The 14,363-nt window shown below is 46.8% G+C and overlaps 1 long non-coding RNA gene across 1 annotated transcript in view; it reads right to left on the bottom strand.

The window, feature by feature from the left end:
- Positions 1–2,476: 2,476 nt before the first annotated feature.
- The window catches only part of LOC122900614, a 191,447-nt gene continuing 179,560 nt past the window's right edge, over positions 2,477–14,363 (bottom strand). Inside the window, exon 17 of the long non-coding RNA XR_006383272.1 lies at positions 2,477–3,533. This is a non-coding gene — a long non-coding RNA (uncharacterized LOC122900614). The remainder of the gene's footprint in view (positions 3,534–14,363) is intronic.

Genomic DNA, 14,363 nt, shown 5'->3' with positions numbered 1-14,363 from the left:
AAACCATGACAGCCAGCCAATGATATTATCAAGTACCACCTTACACTTCCAGATACATCTGAACTAACACCCGAAACCAACCCAACTGGACACCCAGCGACCCTTAGGCCTGGTCCCGACAGCTCTACTCACATGGCTCCTAACTCTGGAAAGGTTCTAAAGTCCACCAGACTGAAGATGCCCCTACGAAAATGCAGAGGACAGGTGCTTTAGCAACGGCAACAGTTTCAGGGAAAGGGAGTAAGAAGAACCAGGTATGCTGTCATCAGTCGAACTCAGACTGCTGAGGCCAAAGCCTGTCAGCAAACATGTCTGCCCCCAAAGCAGAGATCCTAGTGCCCACCTGTTGGTTCTCATTGGCAATAAACCATACAAGCATTTATCCAGACTCCAACAGGCCTTCCTCATCCTCCTCGACAATGAAGCAATTGACAGAAAAGGCTCTTCTTCCCAAGCCAGAACCCGCCAACCCGATATGGGCCTGAAATGCTTGCATGTTCCAAGAATGGCCCTCCCAACCCAAGGAGCCCTTGAAAGCCCGAATGAGGTTCAAGGAGACTCGGGATTAGATAAGGGCCCCTAGCTGGGATGCAATGGCCATGAAGCTCTAACCTCGGTCCATGGCTTGCCAAAGCTCCAGAGTCACCAGACATTTGGGCTGGGCCAAGTGCGTGGGTGCATCATGAAAACCATCACCGACCCTGTCGACCATTCCCATTTCAAGCAACGGAGCACGGGTGCTCTGTTCCACTGACGTTGCCACCTAGCATCCATTGTTGTCCCTCTTTGGGAATGGAGGATGTCGTGGGGCATGGGGAAGTCCTTACTGAGTACACAGTCAAGGCCCTACATGACACCCCGAACAGGATTTCTCAGGGAAATACGGGAATGAACCCAATGCATAAAGCAGTTCTACAAAACACAAAGGCTTCAGAGGTTGTAACTGCTGCACAAGGTGGATCCTGTGCCCATCGAAAGACACAATGCTGTTTGTATATTCCCCATGATCACAGATAGATTTCTGTGTTCCTACCAGACACCACTGCTCAAATCCCCCACTTCCAAGGATCCCTCTCCTTAAGGACTGGCTCAACTCTTGGCCAGGGGGAGGGTTCTCACCCACTATCAGAGGACTCTTCATGGGGATTCTCCTCTTTATTCTTCTAACCCTGTTGTGTTGTTTCCCACCCCATGCCCCATCTCTGCAGGAACCCTTCACACTGCAGTAACTTCCAGAGGACAGATGGTCATTTCCGCTCAGGAAGATCCATTCACAAGTTCTCCCCTGCACTCAGTGGCCTCTTCCTTTTACAACTCTGACAACAGAGGCCTCCACCAGCTGTGCCTCCACCACCTGACCAGGAATGACTCACAGGGAAGGACAGCTCTATGCCCCTATTCAGCAGGATGAAGCTACAGAAGGTGAGACCGTCCTCCTTCAACAACCTTAACCATGCAAGGCTCTACACTTGTCATGGGCACACGAAGAAGGAGAAGAAGGCTAGCTGAGCACCAAGCAGGAAGCTGGCACACCACACCGCCCCCCAACCTGTGATATGGGGGACATTCCTCAGGCGCTCTGACTGCCCTGAAGCTGAGGAAAGGAAAAAACAGATTCTCCCCAGATGGAGATCAAAACCCGGCCAGACCGGATTTTGTAAAAGTCCTTGTGATTCTGCAGGAAGAGGCTCACTTAACGAGGCTAGTGACCTGCCAGAGGCCCGGATCTCCGTTTCCTGAAGTCCTGACATCTTCCTCCCCTCCACAACACAGAGGGTGTCTGAGGCCGAAGGAAATGTCCATAAAACAGAGTTTCTTCTCAAACCTGCAGTCCCTTGAAAAGGACCTTTGAGAGGAGGAAGGTAACGTTCCTCCTGGAAGCTCCCCACAATCTTTCAATTAATGCCTTCCTAGAAGGAAAAACCACCTTCCCTTCACAAGAGCAACGCCTCCCATATCCTGGGTGCCCTCTGTCCTGCAACGTTCTTGCAAAACCTCCCTTTTGCCTGACCTCTCCAAAAGCCCTTCCAGAGAGTCAGCCTCCCATCACGACCCCAGCAAGCAACGCTTTCTACCCAAGGGTCGTATCCCTGTGTTTTAATAAAATCACCTCCTGCCAGCAAAGCCATCTCAAGTGCACCCTCAATGTATGTTCAAGAAAACATTAACCTATCGATGCACGTAGATCACAAGGATGTATGGCCAAAAGACTCAACAAATACATGGTTTGTGATCTACCTCTCCTGTGTCCTTAATTCTACTAATATTGTCCTCACAAAGTGCAAAGGATTTACGAATTAGAAATATTTGCTTAGAAATGTTTCTATTTACTTCACATATTGGAGAGCGACAGAGCTAGAGAGGGTGCAAAAACAGTCGGGGTCGGGCAGCGGGGAAGAGGGAGAAGGGTGCCCAATACAGAGCTTGATATCCAAGATCCAGGGATCCTGACCTCAGCCAAGGGCAGATGCTTACCCATCTGTGCCACCCGGGGGCTGGCAAATTAATTTCATCTTTTACAAAGATGCTCTTCTGGAAGACCTGTTGGCACCAGGGCACAAAAACCTCGACAGTTCAGCATCAGGCAGTGAGGACTTCCTCCCCATCTATGAGAACATGGGAGCCAAGGGCTTTTCTCCACCACCAAGAACAGCTATGTATCTCTGGGCCTGAGAGGGTATACGACCACTGCAGACGTGGAAATACTCCCCAATTCGGTAGATTTTAGAACAGCAGGGGGTTCTTACGGTCCCTTCCATAAAGACAAAGACTGTCCAGGAATGCCTGCGAAGTTCTTTCAGTTAAGGGACCAGCTTTTGGCTTTGGCTCAGGTAATGACATCAGGGTTATGGTTGAGCACCGTGTCTTGCTATGCAAGGCATGTGGAGCCTGCTGAAGGGTCTCTCTCATCCTCTGCAACTCCCATTCTACCCACAAAAACAAACAGGATATATATATATATATATGGAGAGAGAGAGAGAGAGAAAACATGTGCCGAAGTCCACTCAGACATCCATTTGTAATGATGCCCAGAATTCTTTGCTCTAGATGAATGGCCCAATAAAGCAAGTGTGGGCAGAAACTTGACAGTCGAGAGAATATCTATACAAGGTCAGGCTGCAATAACTCAGGATTCTATTACCAGAGCCAACCTGGAGTTCAGAAGTTTTGTGTGGAACAGGGACTTGCGGAACCTTCTCCATATATGCCACTAAGTCATCTTCCCCAAGCATCAAACTCTAGACATTCTGGTTAAGGGTACATCTCCAGGTTAATCAACAAGAAGCGGCTATCATTCCCTCTGGAAGAGAGACAGAAGTCGGCAAAAAAAGATACCCTAGTCAAGGCCTGAATCTCAACCCTGGTGGGAGGTTCAGAACCATGACAACTTAATACTGTGATATACATCCACCAGGGAGATGACAGAGGTCCCACTCCTGTATAATTGCACTTGAATCTTCACTGAAGAGACAGAGGCCAGACACGCTGGATGCTGCCAACGAGGTCAAGTCACCTGAGGTTCGAAGCACCACCTGTAAAAACAGGGAGAGCTTTTAGTTGAGGTCTCAGGAACCGCACTCAGGAAGACACAATGTCACACAAAACTGAAAGCATGCCCCTCGCTTCCAGCATAGAGCACAAGCTCAAAGAGGCCAAAACCACAGAATCCTGAAATTTAAAGATTTAGCAATGCTTCTGGCAGACCTGCAAATGATACATGCACGGTCAGCTGGCTACTGGGAGTTTCATGATATCTTTGCCAGACCCAAGCAGGAGGATGTGGGCCAGGAAATGGCCCAGAGGTCAATCACCTAGTGACAGGAGTCTAAATAAAGTTTCTGCTGCTCCCAGAACCCGAACAGAAGATCTGCATAAACCCTATTTCAACTGCATTTTGCATGACCGCCCTAGGGTTGCTTACTTCTCCTTGAATCTCCGTTCACCTTTGACATGCATTCTCATTCTTCTACCCTGTAACTTCAATGACACGGAACTCCCATTGGAGATAAGCATATACTCTACCTTTTCAATGTCTTTTCTACTCTATGTGAGTAACTCTGTTAGTCTTGCCTCCTTTCTTTTCTCACAACTCTATTTGGCTGAAATGAGCCTCTGGTCTTTCCTTTCTAAGACATGCCTCTCATGGACCCTAGATCTCAAAAAAAGAATTAAAAAAACCAACAACTAATCACCACCCAATATGAATGTAACCTATACCTTGGAGATCAAAGTTGTTTCACTCCTAACCAGAGACTATGCTACTGAACTAAAGGGCAAGCCCTCCAACAACCAACTTCTAGAGGATTCTGGGATGATTTGGGGTATGGTTCTGATAGGATTTTCCCAATCAAAGAACATTGCCACCCTCCAAAGTGAGGTCCCCAAACCTGATTGTGAACTAAACAGATTCAGAGCTTCATGGGACCCATTCATCGTGAGGCACAGAAACGTCTGGTAGTGGTGGCAGTGGGTGCCAGTCCACATGGGTGATGGCTTTCAGTTCAACAGATTTGGGATGGTTTCTTAGATGCAAGGAGGCAGCCACAAGCACACTTGGTTTCTTAGCATCTATTTTAACTAAGCCTGGCAGGCATAGTGATGGACTGTTCCATACAGATTTTGAAACCCTGCTGTGCTGGAACTTCTCATAAGGAATCTCTAGAGTACTGTGTCCTAACTTTCAGTAGTGTGTCCAGGCCAAAGCCAAGCGCAATACTCCCATCAGACTTGACTGCAATATCTGTCGATTTGGGTGGATTCCTCTTCTCGAGGTCCCCCAAATATCCTGAGCTTCCTCTACCTGCCAACAAGTAGGTTCCTACTCCTAAGACCCCACAAGACACATCACCGTGTATAGTCACAGGCATTTAATGGCAGAGTAGGAATGAAAGGCCTGCGGACACACACTTAATGAGATGTATTTTCACCAAACATAGAAGGCAAGACATCAACATGGAAGCAGAAAGGCCACAAGACCTGCATCCTGGTCGCTAGGGCATGGCGTATCCATGAGTTTCTGTATCTCCAAGCCAAATACGCTCATGTCTTCTGAGCCAAGGTTTCTGCTTCTAGAATTTTCTCCCAAGGAGAAAACCAGAGGGGTTGTAAAGGATTTGCAGCAGTGTTTATGGAGGCTTCCTGGATAATGACGAAGCCCTGCAGCTCACTGCCTTGACCAAGGCCCACAAACCTGTTCAGTGCCCCCTTTGCATCCACCATGGTCAGGCAGGTCTAGCCCTTTCTCCCCCGGTTGCACAGCACACCCTCTCCTAGGGTCTACCAGGTCGCTCGGCCTCTGTGTTCCATGTCCTCAATGGATCTCTTTGGAAGAAGATACCCCGCACAGTGGTGGAAAGAGCAAATATACTCCTTCCCACCCTTTCTCCCTCCTTGCACCCATCCAAGGTTTGTGCAGGGGGAGCAGAGCTGCAAGAACACGCAGATGGGGTTCTTCTTCTGTGGCGCCTCCAAGAATCCCCTTGCACAAAACCTGAGCCTTAGTGCTTAGCAGGCTATTTTGGTCTCTACCCCCACCACCCACCCAGCCACAGGGCAGCATTCCACCTGCCAGCTTCCTCAGAAAGAACTCCTGCACCCTAGCTAGCTGCTCTCCATCCAACGCCCAGGTGCTGAAAGGAGACTGAATGAGGAGACACGCCTATCGCACCCAGGTGCCTGAGTGTACGCCACACCACACTGTCTACTTCAGGGTTGTGTGATGGCAGACTTCCCACTGTGTGCTTTTGCCCTGAGACATGGCAACCCTCCAATGCAGCAGAAAGCACAGAGCCACACTCTAGCCCCCCAGTGACCTGGCTGGCGGCCATGGCTGCCTGGTCCTGCCTGCCTCCCTCTCTCCCTGGCTCCAGTCCTTTCCTATGAGTATCTACCTGGGTCCTGGGACTCTGGCTCTGCTCCATTGCCCCGACCCCTGGGTGCAGGATATCAACAGGCAGTTGAGGAATCACAGACTCTGGCAGGCAGGCCCTGTGCTCCCCTCAACCCAACCACCATGGTAACCAACGTGGGCCCAGGTGCCAGATCAGACTGCAGCCCCCGCCTTCCTGCTCAAACACAGGGGGCTCCTCGGAAGCAAGGCATGTCAGCCCCAAATACCTGCTCCCTAATCCCCCCACCCCCGCCGAATAACCCCTAGGGACAGATGTATAGAGAAGTCAACATAATCTACACCCCAAGCACCAAATTTCACTCAGCCTCTCATGGTACGCAGGTGGGTCAGAGGAGGATTCAGCATAATAGCGCAAATAACGCTTGAGTAGCAAGCAAACGTGTTTCTCCCAGGGCGGCAACATTCCAGATACCCTGCAGCAGGCCTGCTTGTAGCCTACCTGTGCTCCAGTAAGAGCCCTGCTCTGACATTGATGAGAAAGCCACAGACCAAGAGTACCTCTGCAGGTAAGTGGGCCCAAATGTAACCTGGATCCTTTCATTTTGTTGTTTTGATTTTGCTCCAAGTCCAGGGAGATAGCTCTGGGGTATGGATGGGGCTCTCCATTCAAGAGCACAGGCAGTAAATGAGCCATATGTTCCCCTCAACACCACTCCTGGGATAGGTCGAGTCAAGCTACCTACTATCCGTGTGCTACCCTGTGGCCTCAGCAGGGCCAAAGCACAGCCTGCTCCCTGGATGTGGAGAGAACAGGGATGCAGTCCCTGAGCCACACATTCTGAAGCCAGAACTCTAAGGGAACTATGCAAGTGGACTGGTTGTAGTGCTGAAACTGGCAGGCACCACACTGCCCTGATATCCACACAGGCTCCTGGCAGCCTCAGAGTGGGGCTTCAGTGCCTGCTCTGCATTCCAGATTGCGCCTAGTCTGTCCTGACTCAGACCTAAGCTGGAACCCTTGTGGTCCCTTCAAGGTCAGGTGGCATAAAAAGGGCCTATAGTAGTTGGGGTGGCCCTGGGAAGGGAACCCCCTGAGGCAGATCCCGGGATGAGGCTGGATGGTATATCAGGGGATCACTGATATGGGAACCCACAGCAGATTGCTGTGGGAACAGGGAGCCCAGTGTCTGTGGAGGGTGTCCACATCACTGCCTCAACAGCTCTGTCCCTGGCAAATGACTGAATCTGTCTGTGCCCCATGTCTTCTGTAGAACTGGGCCTCAGAGCACTTTCTCCCCCAGAAACTGGCTGAGGATAAACCAAGACAATGAATAAGCACCTTACCAGTGATTGGAACAGAAGCGCCATCCATGAAGACACATCTCCCTAGGATTGCTTGGTAGGAAACCTGTTTTGGAACCCCTGGCTCAGCTGACCATGTGGTCTTGAACATCAGAGAAAAAGTACCTGGCTTCAGGGAGCCTCCCTCCAACATGGTGACTCAGAGCCACCCTGATCCAGTTACACAACCTCCTGTCCAGGGACATTCCTGCCTATCTGGTAAATATCGGGCTATGTAGACACACTACCCTGCAAGCCCTGCCCCAGGAAGCCATCTACCCATCAAGTTTGTGGCTCCCACTTGGGCCCAGCTGTCTTGCCACATCACCAGGACAATGGACCTGGGCCTCTGGCCTTATCTTGCTTCTCAGTGGTGATGATGGTGGCCTCTAGGTGCTCCCCCAGCCCTGCCTCATCTTGATCATCAGCCTGAAGATGTACGCTGACTCTGGGGCCAGCTGAGTGGCCATGAATTGCCTCACCATAGCACCCATCTGTGGTGAATGTGCTACAGTTGCTGTTGGCCAGGCAGTAGGCAATCTGATACCCTATGGGTGGGACAGGAGGGCCATGCATCAGTCTCATCACCCTGCTCAGACCCCACATTCCTGCTACCACCACTCTGCCGTGTTTCCACCATGCTCTGCCAGCATCTGAGAGGATTGGCACAGCCGCAATGGCAGATGGAGCCTCTGAGTGCTCGGCCCCCATGACTCTTGTTCCCCTTCATCCGTCCCACCACCAAGATATGGAAACAGTTTCATCTTTAGCGATTCAATACTTACCTAAAACACCAGTACTCATCATATCAGCCATTTAAAACCTCCCAAAATACCAAGTTCCAGAACCAGATGCCTTTCATGGTAAACTCTACCATTCAGGGAAGAATTCATACCAGTCCTTTGCCCGCTTTTCCAAAACATAGGAGAAAGCTTCTAAACCCACTTGCTGAGGCCAACATTACTCTGATACAAAAATAAATGAGGACACCCCAAGAAAAGAATCTTACAGTCCAATATCCTTGGTAACCATAGATGCAAAAATGTTCAACAAAATACTAAAAACACAAGTTCACCAATATGCTGAGATGATCATATACTATGATCAAGTGGGATCTTGCAGGAATTCAATGATGGTTTACAGGTGCACATTGATCAATGCGATATAGCACATTAACAACATAAAGATTTAAAATGATTTGATCATCTTGAGATGCAGGAAAGCATTTGACAAACTTTAATATCCGTTTGCAATCAAAATTCTCAACAGAGTACATAGACCAGGAACATACCTCAACACCAAAAAGACCATATATGGGCCACCTGGGTAGATCAGTGGATTAAAGCCTCTGCCTTAAGCTCAAGTCATTATCCCAGGGTCGTGGGATCGAGCCCTGCATCGGGCTCTCTGCTCAGCAGGGATCCTGCTTCCCCCTCTTTCTGCCTCTCTACCTACTTGTGATCTCTATCTCTCTCTCAAATAAATAAATAAAATCTTTTTTAAAAAGGGCCATATGTGACAACCACACAGATTACGTCACATCCCATACTGAAAAGTTTTAGCTGCTCCTATTTCCTCTAAGATCGCCGAAGGTAGGAACACTGCCACTCTTTCCTTGCCACTTTTACTGAACACAATATTAAAAATCCAAGGCAGAACAATTATGCAAGAAGATAATCAGAAGGCATCAAAACTGGAAAGAAAGAAGTAAAATGGTCACTATTTGCAGATGATACAGAATATAAGGAAAACCTCGAAGAAGCCAGTTAAAAATTGTTCAAACTATGACTAAATTCAGTAAAGGGACAGGATACAATATCACTACCCCAAAACCTGCTGCATTTCTATACACTAATAATGAATCCTCAGAAAATAAATTAGGAAGATCATCCCACCTGAAGTTGCATCAAAAGCATAAAATACCCAGGAATACACTTCACCAAGAGGTAAAATCTTGTATAATGAAAACTACAAGACAGTAAGGAAAGAAATTGAAGGCAACACACATAAACTGAAAGATATCTCATATTCATGGGTGAGAAGAATTAATAGTGGTAAAATGTCCATACTTCCCTCAACCATCTACGTTGTAATTCCTATAAAAATTCTAAGGACATTTTTCACAGAAAGAGAACAAAAGGATCTAAAAATTTGCATGATGCCACAAAAGACTCTGAATACCAGAGCAACCTAAAGAAAGAAGAGCCACACTAAAGGCATTGCGCTTGCTCATTTGAGACTAATGACAAAGCTTGAGAATCAAAACAATCTAGCATTGTCATAAAAACAGACACACACATCACCAGAAGACAGGAGAGAGCCCAGAAGTAAACACACATATCTATGGTCTGGGATCTTTATGACAAAGGAGCCAAGAATAAACAAGTGGAAAAAAACAGTCTTTGTCATCAATGGTGCTGGGAACACTGGAAAGCCACATGCAAAAGAACAAAACTGCACCATTCTCTTACACCATACACAAAATTAACTCAAAATGGGTCAAATACTTGAATATAAGTCCTGGAACTATAATACTTGTAGCAGAAAACACAGGGTTTGGAAAGGTCCTTGACATAGGTCTTGGTAGTGGTGCTTTTAAGTTGATACCAAAGTAAAAACAAACAAAGAAGCAAATTGTGGGCCTACATCAAACTAAAAAAATGTCCAAACAACAAAGGAAACCATCAACAAGATAAAACAGTAACCTAAGGTAAAACATTTGTAAATTGTATATCCAGTAAGAGGTTAATATTTAAAATATAAAGAACTCATGCAACTCAACAGCAAAACAAAACAAAACACACAAAAGCACCACAAGTAATCTAATGTAACAGCAGCAGATCCAAATTGACATTTTCCTAAAGAGGAAATACAGATGTTCTACACGAACATGAAAAGATGCTCATCATCATTAATCATCAGGGAAATGCAAATCAAACCAGAATGAGGCACCACTTCACACCTATCAGAAGGGCCATTATCAAAAAAAACAGGAAATAGCAAGTTTTGGTGAAGATCTGGAGTAGAGAAAAACTCCAGTGCACCATTACAAGGAGTATAAATGGGTGCGGCCACTATGGAAAACAGTACTGAAGTTCCTCCAAAAAATGATAAACAGAACAACCAAAGGATCCAGCAATTCCCTTTCTGAGTATTTAACTGAAGGAAATGAAAACACTAACTCACAAAGGTATATTCACCCCTGTGTACACTGCAGGATTATTTACAACAGTGAAAATAAACAACCTAAATGCCATCATGCCATCAGTGGATGAATGAATAAGGAAACTGTGGTCGATAAACACAGTGGAGTTCTACTCAGCCATAATAAAGGATGAAATCTTTTGATTTACAACATGGTGGCCCTTGAAGGCATTATGCTAAGTAAAACAGGCCAGACAGAAAGACAAATACTAGAAATCACATGTAGAACCTTAAAACAAAAACAAAAACAAAAATATGAGCTCACAGACAGAAGAGATGGGGGTGGCAGAAGTTTGGGGTTGGAGGTGGGAGAAATGGGTGAAGGGGTCAAAAGGAAAAAAGAAAACAATCCCAAATACAGCATCTTTTTTTTTTTCAATTAAGTAATCTGTACTCCCAACATGGCTTAAACTCATAAGCCAGAGATCAAGAGTCAGACACTCCACCGACCCAGGCAGCCAGGGTCCTGGAATTGTAGCATCTTCTGATACCCAATGTATGGAGAAAGGGGAAACTAATTTAATCTATGGTATTTTGAGGGCTAGGTATTTTCTGGTAAATGTAAAAGTAAAGAACACATTCTTCAGGGTCATACACTCAGGACTATATCTAGTTCTAATATTTATCATGACACTGAACGAGTAACTTACCTTTTTAATTTAATTATTTATTTGAGAGTCACAGGTTGGACATAAGCAGGGGGAGGGATAGAGGGAGAGGGAGAAGAAGACTCCCCACTGAGCAGGGAGCCTGACCTGGGGTTCGATCCCATTATGTCCTGAGCCAAAGGCAGAAGCTTCAATGACTGAACCACCCCAGTGCTTCTACTTAAACTCTTTTCTGCCTATTTGCCCACCTCTGAGGATATTATGAATATTTGCTTTTAGAGTAGCTTCTATTTTTAATTTAAGAATAGATTTTAGAATTGAATGAAATAGAGATCACTTAGAATAGTACTTATAAGAATAAGCCCTCAAAAAATGTTTCTAAAAATCTTATTCTGGGGGTACCTGGGTGGCACAGTCAGTTAGGCAGCTGACTCTTGATCTTGGCTCAAATCAAGAACCCAAGCTCCTGAGAGAGAGCCCTGCACCAGGCTCCACACTCAGCGGGGACACTGCTAGAGGATTCCCTCTCTCCCTCTGACCCTCCCCTCTCTAGCATATGCTTGTGCACTCTATTTTCTGTCTCTACAACAAATAAATATGTCTTTAAAAATCTTATCCTGAACATTTGGTGGTTTCACAATCATTTTCATAATTGGGCAGTATCTCCTAGTTTATAAAGCCCTTTTATACACATTCTCTTATTGGAGTCAGGATATGGTCATGGAAGAAGAATTTATTGTGTTTATTTACAGAGGGAAAAAAAAGAAAACCAGACTTAGAGCAGGGGTGTGCCTTGTTCATGGCTGCAGAGCTAACAGATGATCTTCTGATTTTCAGTCCAATGGAGGAGAAAAAGAAAAAATCCGAACACTATAACAAGAGCCAGTGAAGGGCACTACAACTGATAATGGAATTAATGCAGTAAAATGATGCAACATTTATAAATATTTACCCACCCAGCAGTGGAGCAACTAAATATGTAGAGCATATATGAACAAACCTAAGAGAAGCAATCAGCACCAACATCATAGGGAACTTTAATACCTCACACTTCTCTCAATGATCCCCCATCCAGACAGAAGATCACAAAGGAAACATCAGCCTCAGACAACCCGTTACTTAGATGGACTTGACAGATACACACAGAACCCTCCATCCAAAAGCAGCAAATGGAATACACTCCTCTCAAGTGCCCCTAGAACATTCTCCATCATAGGTCATATGTAAGGCCACAAGACAAGTCAATAAACTCCAGAAGCCTACAATTTTCCCAAATGAGGACTGAAATCAAATCAACCATCTTTTCCAACCACAGTGGTATAGAACTAGAAATCAATTACAAGAAGAAAACTGGAAATTCATAAACAGAGACTAATCAACATGCTACTGAACAACCAACTGGGGTCATGGGCAAACTAAAATAGGAACACAGAAATACTTTGAGGTAAATGAAAAAATAATACAATGAAACAAAATTTATGGACTGCAGTAAAACAGGTTCTAAAATGGGGCACCCAATTAGTCGATTAGTCTAGTCAATTAGTCGGTGGAGCTCTGTGACTCCTGATCTTGTGGTTTAGAGTTTCAACCCCACAGTGGGCATAGAGCTCACTTTATTTTTTTAAAGATGTCATTTACTTATTTGACACAGAGCAGGAGAGAGAGACAAATAGATAAGACTGAGCAAAGTGGAAGGAGCAGCAGGCAGTAGAAGAGGGAGAAAGTGGCTCACTGTGCTGACCAGGGACCTCATGCAGGGCTCAATTCCAGGACCCTAAATTCATGACCTGAGCCAAAGACCAACACTAACAGAATGAGCCACACAGGCAACCCTTAGAGCCAACTTTAAAAAAAAGTGTTGTTCTAAGAAGGAAGTTTATAGTGATACAGGCCCAACTCAAGAAACAAGAAACATCTCAAATAAGCAACCTAACCTGATATCTCAAGGAAACAGAAAAGAGCAAATAAAGTCCAAAATTAGTAGAAGAAAGGGGAGAAATCTGAACAGACCAATGAGCAGTAGAGACATTAAATAAGAAATCAAAAACTTCCAAAAAGCAAAAATCCAGGACCTCATGGTTTCACCAGTGAATTCTACAAATCATCCACAGAAAAAAAATGAATACCAATCCTTCTTCAACTCTGCCAGAAAAACAAGAGGAAGGAACGCTCCCCACTTCATTTTAGGAGGCCAGCATGTCCCTTATAGAAACCTCCCAAGGTGCCCCAAGAAGTTTACAGACTAGTATCTGTGATGAAAATAACAAAATCCTCACACAAATATCTGCGAACCAAATTCTACAATACAGGAAGAGGTATGATCCAGTAAGATGTATTTCAGGAATACAACATCGCTTTAACATCCACAAATCAAACTACTGTGCCGCATTCATAAAACAAAGGATCAACATCATAAGACCATCTCAACAGATGCAGAAAAAGCATTTGATAGCACTGCTATCAAATCACTGCCCCCCCATGCTTCTGCCCCCTGGCTGGTCCCCACACCCTGTACCACTGCCACCCCACTGTGCCATCCCCCACTGCCACCCTGCTGCACCCTACACACCCGCCACTGTCCCTTCTACCACCCATTCCTGACAGGCCGCTGCCACCAGCGCTGCCACCCTCCACCCTGGTACTCCACAGCAGTTCTCCTTTGTTCCACAATGGCTAACCCTCACCACAGCTGCCCTGTTGCCCTGCCCATTGCAACTGATGCCCTGCTGTGCCACCTCCAGTGCCCTTATCGTTCCCTTGTGCAACCCCCGGGACTCTGCCACCCTGCTGCGCCACCCTCCAGTGCTTCTACTGCCCTGGTACCTGTGTTTCCAACAGCACCACCACTGCTACCGTGGTCACCCTGCTCCTGCCCATCTCCACTGCCCCACCCAGCCCCCCAGCCATGCTGTGCCACTGCCATGTAACTGCTGCGCCACTGGTCCTCCCAGCCACATGCAGGCCAATCCCTCCCCACTTCACCTCCCTGCTTTGCCTCCCCATGTGCTGCCATCTCAAGTCACTGCCTTCCTCAAATCACTGCTGCCTCACTGCCCTGCCCCCGCCATTTCTTCACTGCATACTCTCTCCTTGCTGCCGCGGCTGTGCAGAGCCCCTGCCCTGCCCACACAGCTATGAACCTGATGCTTTTGCCCTGCTGGTCCCACCAAACACCCCCGAACTGCTCCCGCCTGTCGGCCCGCCACCCAGCCCCAGTGCCTCCAGATTCCCTACCCGTTGACCTGCTGCTGCCGCCCCACGCATACCAGCCTTCTCCCAATGCTGCTACTGCCTGGGTGCCCCCGCCTCGTGACCCTGCCGTCCGCAGCACACCCCTCATACTGTCCACCTTACCACCG

This window comes from Neovison vison, chromosome 2, assembly GCF_020171115.1.
Source record: "Neovison vison isolate M4711 chromosome 2, ASM_NN_V1, whole genome shotgun sequence".
In the NCBI taxonomy this organism is placed as follows: Eukaryota; Metazoa; Chordata; class Mammalia; order Carnivora; family Mustelidae; genus Neogale; species Neogale vison.
This window is presented reverse-complemented; position numbering and strand designations above follow the sequence as displayed.